The sequence below is a fragment of the Varroa jacobsoni genome, unplaced genomic scaffold (assembly GCF_002532875.2).
Source record: "Varroa jacobsoni isolate VJ856 unplaced genomic scaffold, vjacob_1.0 scaffold_491, whole genome shotgun sequence".
In the NCBI taxonomy this organism is placed as follows: Eukaryota; Metazoa; Arthropoda; class Arachnida; order Mesostigmata; family Varroidae; genus Varroa; species Varroa jacobsoni.
In genome coordinates, this window is record NW_019213393.1 from 1 (window position 1) to 6,398 (window position 6,398).

Consider the following 6,398-nt stretch of genomic DNA (forward strand, 5'->3'; position numbering starts at 1 on the left):
CGATTTCATGCAGAAGCTTAGTGAAACACAGTCGCTAGCTCACATATCTCTAAATGATCTGTGTCATACAATCAATGAATGTTACTACCATGGCGGCTAGCAGACTGAAGCCAGTTGTATCCACTTCGCAGTGTTAACAGACGATTTATTCTAGAACTTAATATTACGTATAAACGAGGTACGTCAATCCTGTCTGAAACAGTTTCATACTCGGATCCAAAGCTGTTTTCAATTAAAATTCAGTTGCTAAAGGGAAAGTAGATTTTTTAAAACCTTTGCATCTGTTGCACAATATCCAGATCGGCTTTCCGATTTTGCCTCGGTATCCGGATTCCCATTTATACTCCTATGCACTTTCTTCGTTGGCCTTGGACTTCTCCAAGTCTATCTCAGATTGGCGTTTCTCCATTCGGTACGCTTTTTAGTTTTCTGTAAGTTTAGTTTTGGACACCAGCACGTAGCCAACTTACAAAGGCACTTAACGCAGCAACACAACGGTGCGCACCAACAACAAAAGTAGATTAGTAGACAAATAACGACGAGACCACCTATAGCGATTGCCCCGATAATCAATGCATCTGTAAATTTACAAGGCAATAGTTAGTTACTTGTAGGCAACGTATACATGAAAAGTCGTGAAAGATCAAAACTCGTAGTTTTGAACAAAAGCAAAAAACTGAAACGCAAAACTGAGCTTTTCTTCTATATAATTCTAATATTCTAATGTTAACTCCAACTTAAAGACCTCCCAGCGCAAATACCCAACTAAGATGTTCCTATTGTATGTAACGGATACAATGATACTCTTGCATATCTTTGCATTGATCAATAGGAACATACTGAATTCGATAGTGAAGGAAAAGGAAAAAACAGGCACCGTTTTCGAAAACTGTTGTTGGATTGCGTTAGGTATACATTAAGGCTAATATAAGTGACCTTCGGATTTACTTCGTTGGTGGTAAAGCGTTATTACAGTTAAATACATAGTTCGATAGAACTAAGCTTGCACAGAGTACTACCGAGTTATATACGCATATACGTATGTGTTAATATTGAACATATCCAGCAGTTCTACCCAAAAACAATCGTTTCCTATTTCTATGCTGTAGAAATTTAAAAATCGAATGATATTATCTAGCTCATATACGCAATTCGTTCAATATCATTTATGCTTACGTTTCTCTAAAAACTTTAAAATGACGTCAGAGATGGGCTTTTCGGACGCTGGTACAATTGGGCCGTTCATTGTAGCTTACTTCGTGAAGCGTTCGGTGACGGAATTGTGCGCGCGATCCTCGACTTTTTTATCGGCCGCACGGCGACATAACAAGGTCTTGGCATACCAATTTGACAGGATTTTTTACCGCGTCGACCTTCGTTTTGTTTATTTAGCCATTGAAGAAAAGCTTGGCTTAACATAGCCTGTAAGCCTACTTCATCGAGACACCCGACGAGAATCGGTGTAAAACGAAATGCGCAAACACTATGGTACCTGACTGGGTAAGTGACATCAATTTGTGATAAGTCTTGTCCTAATTGTTGTAGTATTCTGGCAAAAAAGTCGTGCTTATTCCCTTTGGTAGCACGCGTGCAAGATCGATCAACAATGAAGTTGAGTAGATTATGTTAAGCGTTGTGGTCATATATATCTAACGACCCCGGTGAACCATAACTTTCCAAGATCATACGAAGTTAATTATAAGGCACAACAGAAAAAGAAGCAAAAACACGCTTAACTGTGCGAATATACTTGGAAAGTTTGACTGAATGCACTGTTTACCATTCTGAGTAATAATCCAAATTCAAAATTTTTTGGTGCTTGTGCGCCATCCATTTGAGTAGATCGTTTTTCTTGGCACTATTAAAATTAATCTACGTCATGAGCTTCTATTTTTGAAACCCACAAAGAGAATTAACAAGACCCATTAGGATTGACATTGGACATAAACACTAAGATAACATCAATAATCTGCACCCGTACATTGGTGGCAAGTCTTCACCAGCTTTCACTTGAAATGACCTTTAAAGGTTACTTCGTTGTTCTTTATAATAACAGTAAAGTGACCATTTGTTTGCTGCCGATACGAATAAAATGGCTACTTTTTAACAATGTGGCGAGCTGCATCGGTTGCTGCTTTAGAAGGTTTAGAACGATGCCTAATGAAGCTATGCAAGTAACCCGGAATTTATCGTTCCACTGTTAGAGAATCCCGAAACAGAAATTCGAAATTTTAAGCGAAACCTCGGTCCTACACTACGACTTCGATGATTCCACGTAATAATCAATAGATGCACAAAAAGCGTTGATGTATCAGCTATGACTTTGACGCTAACGACCTTGAAGCCTTAAACTAGTCTTGTATCTAACAATTTCGTTGAGTGAATAGCCTCCACTACTGTCCAAGAATTAACCTTCTGTAACGGAAATTTGTCCACAAGCACTTGGTTATGAAAAACCACATCCCTCTTAACTATTGTGTTGGTGCGGTGATTGTTGTCAAAAAGGATATATAAACGAATCTGTGCTAAATAATCCCCGTGTTAAAGGGGGACAAACTCATGGCAGGACAAATAGGCAAGCGGCGCTACTGGAATCTGAGTATCGTAATCGTTTTGTCTGTTACTCAGTTTAATGCTAGTATTCTCGTGCGATGCCTATACGGTGATAATCTGGTTTTAGCCGCTCACATGTGTTTGACTATTTATTGATGAGGCACTACGCTTTAGCGATACTCATAATAGCTAGAGTCGGTTCTCCTGTGAAAGCCGAACTCGCTAAAACTGGGTATAAGGACTGGGAAAATCGTCTTGCGGGTGATGTCCCATTCAATCAATAACTGGTCAATACACTCAAAAGAAACTGAAACTGTAGCATCGGACTAAAACAAAGGATGGTAGAATTTCAAAAAACAATTCAGCTTTAATCTGACGATATATGAATTTACAACTCACTGAGAGTAGCCAGAGGTTTTAGTAAGTACAAATCTCAGGAGTACTAATTTGTTCATACGTCCACATGGGAGCAGGCAGGACCCGTCGTGTTTTGATTCAACATCTGATTGCGTATAGAATCCATACTACACTCGGAACAATACAATTGCCTATACTACAATTATAATAGAGTAAACAAACAGTAAAAGTTCATTAGCCGTACTTTGAATAGCAATATTTATGGCATACTCCACAATACGCGTTCTATCAAAGCGCCACCTAGAGAATCATTGTTATCATCAACTTAAAAAAATAACGCCTTCCACAATGACCAACTGCTTGCTGTTTCTACCTGCTCATTAGAGAGGAAACTGGGTCTATTGATGACCTCTGCGAAACTTTAGAACAGAGCAGTTAGATCGCGTAGCAACTCTTTAATGTCATGCTTGTTTTGCTTTTACTTTCTGAATGACAAGATCAGGCCTTCTGTAACTTTGTACCTAGAGCTTAGGCCCAGCTGAAGAGGAAACACTTCGACTAGAGAGTGGAAATTACAGAAAAATTGGAGCGATACTTCAAATCACCAGAAAAGATACCTCTTTGAATCTTTGGTTGAATGGTTGGGAATTTCGTATAGATACTAAAGGCGAAATTACCATGAAATATACTGAAATATAACACTCGTCGTACGGATAATTTTTTTCGTAAATTAAGTCCCCTGGAAAAACAAGCCAGAAAATATTGCAGACAGAAACAGTCTTCTCGACAATACTACCAATTCCCAAAATATCCTTTAAAGAGTATATGACCATGGTTCAGAGAACTGCAAAAAACCTTGAACTCCTTTAAAAGATCCTTGAAAAATGCTCACGAGCCATGATTCGACGTTTAAACGGAGCTGAGCAAAATAAATTGCATTGGAAGGAAATGTGTAATCACGTTTTATTTACCATAAATCGATTCTATATTTATCCTCAGTGGGTCCTAGAAATTATTTTACAGGATTTTTATTGATCTACGATTTCCAAAAGAGGCTCTGACACTAAGTAGTAAAACAACGAGGAAGGTTTCAGTCATCGATTCATCTTTTTTATTTTTGGACTAAAATGCATAAAATAAACACCTTTTGGAAAATGTCATTTTGTCTTTCAACTCATATTTAGCTTTTTAATTCCGTAAATAAGAAGTTGGTATTGATAGAAATATCAATTCAATCATAGAATATAGAATAGAAATCAAGAAAAACATTCTTTTTGTTTTTATACAGAGCAGTGTGCGCGAAGCGCTTGGACACGCCGTTCAATCTACCTACTTTGCAGCGTATTGATAATTTCTATGTATAACATTTTCAAGTTCTTAAATAAATATCTCTTATAGCTTAATGGCCTCTATATGATTACAAAAGGATTTTTATAAAACGTAACTGTCTTTTAGTTTGGTCGTGAATATGCAGCCGTGGTGGCCATAAGCCTAAGACCGAAAAACGGCCTTATTCATTTGCGCGCTAGACAGATCGCACCAAAGTCAAGGCTTTCTTTTTGTCTAAAATAGGCGGTTTACCTTATTGTCAGTTTTCAGTATTTTTCAAATCTAAATCAAAAACAAAAAATTACTGCACAATCTATGAAAGTTTGGCAGCTATGCTAGAGTTTCATTAACCTCATAAGGGTCTTTTAAATTCTTTGAATGAATATAAGTTCTGTGAATATAAGGGATTTCGTTAAAGCAGAATCTTAAGAAATATTGAATTTAAGAAATACTTGCCAACGATTCTAGGCACAATGCACGCTCAAGATATTTCGACATCATTTAAATTTCTAAGCAGGCTGTGACGGATTAACTTGATCGGTGCAAAGATTAGCTAAAAGTTTATGTCGATGATGACAAGAGGATTTGGTGCTAGCGTTTGCTGCGGTGAAGCAATTTAGTTGTGACTTTTCAATATGAATATGCGAATTAGTCGACCTCCTACAGAGTCGGCATTAAAGTGTTTCGAAAAATAACTTCAGAAATAGTCTGAGAAATTCAGTTTCGTCGAGGAAGCATCAGATTGTTGCATGCAAGCTGCATATAATATTTCACCGCTAATTCATTTTCCGATGGCTCGTCACTAGTTTTGTGATTGTGCGCGTCAGTAACAAAATAATTAAAATAATAATAATGATTTTGCGGACGGTTGGGTTTATGCGATTATAAATGCTTTCTTTTAAACAAATACTTCAAGTTTTTACGTCCTGTAGTGACGTTGAACATTATTTCCACCAGTTGAACGATGGCACGCAAGTAAGCATGTTGACGTTCTGTTTTCAAACAAGAACGTCTAAGTTCGTTAGATAAGTGCGTTACTGCGGTAGCATAGAAAAATAAGGTAGGGTAGACAGTAGATGGTCATAAACTGGATGGTAAAAGCACAAAGTCGTAAGGCCTTAAGTGAAGACTAGTCTTTATTTTTAACCTTTATCTACACTTAATCCAGACCTGTCAACCAATACTAGTTAGCTTTGACCAGTAGTTAATTCAAATTATTGCAAATTTAATTCAAAAAGTGCTCAATTGTTGCATGTCTTTTTCTTATGAGAGTTCGTGTTAACATACCGATAATGAATGTCGCTGTACATAACATACGTGCATGCAATATCCCGCGGTACTCACTTGCCTTGAACCTCACCTTCTGCCTTCCTGTAGTCAGTACGAGCAGTCTGAGCAGAGTGTGATTGGATTCAGTATTTGCAATGCGCATTAACTTAGCTTTTGGCGAAGTTCATCTAGAGCTTCTTCATCTAGAACGTTGTCACGTTGGTAATAATGTAGAATAGTACAAGCACGATCCGCTTACACGAGGCTCGGGGACGAGTTTCTTTCAGATGGTTTCTCTCAAACTGCCCTGAGTTCCTCTTCATAGATCTTATTTGAGACGACATATAGGCGCCAGTATGCGTCATGTCGAATATCTGCAAAAACATTCGTTGGTAAGAATATCACCTTAAAATGGAGACTTCTTTAAAAACAGATAATTTGCTTAAACAATAACAGTAAATGTCTATTATATACTTAAGCATTCGCGCTTACGTATATTGGATCCGGCCCCACACAACAGCCACACACAAACAACAACAGCAATAACAAGCCACACGGTCTTGATTAAATGGCATCTGCTTTAGAAGTTGTTCCAAAACAACAGACACATTTACATGTTCATGCAAACATGGACTGATGCGCAACGATCAAGTTTGTGATTTTCGATTAGAGGACTACGTGTTAAAATCATAAAGACGTTCTTCTTGAATTCGCACGGTTTCATCCTTTCAAATGATTTAGTGGAGTACTTTTTTTGAATAGTTTTTGTAACAATATGAACTCAAGGTTCTAAAATATCGAAGAATTTAGCCGAAGTATCTACTAATACAAACTACTTTATTCGAATCCTATTGAGACGCCAGCAGGCCTAGTGGATGAAGTTCTAGCTT

The 6,398-nt window shown here is 37.6% G+C and overlaps 1 long non-coding RNA gene across 1 annotated transcript; it reads right to left on the bottom strand.

Annotated features, from left to right (window-relative positions):
* Positions 1–87: 87 nt before the first annotated feature.
* LOC147753436 (uncharacterized) lies at positions 88–5,188 on the bottom strand. The gene is made up of 2 exons (XR_015311265.1): positions 1,177–5,188; positions 88–578 (listed from the first exon to the last, which is right to left on the bottom strand). It is a non-coding gene; the product is annotated as an uncharacterized LOC147753436 (long non-coding RNA).
* Between the last annotated feature and the right edge of the window lie 1,210 nt (positions 5,189–6,398).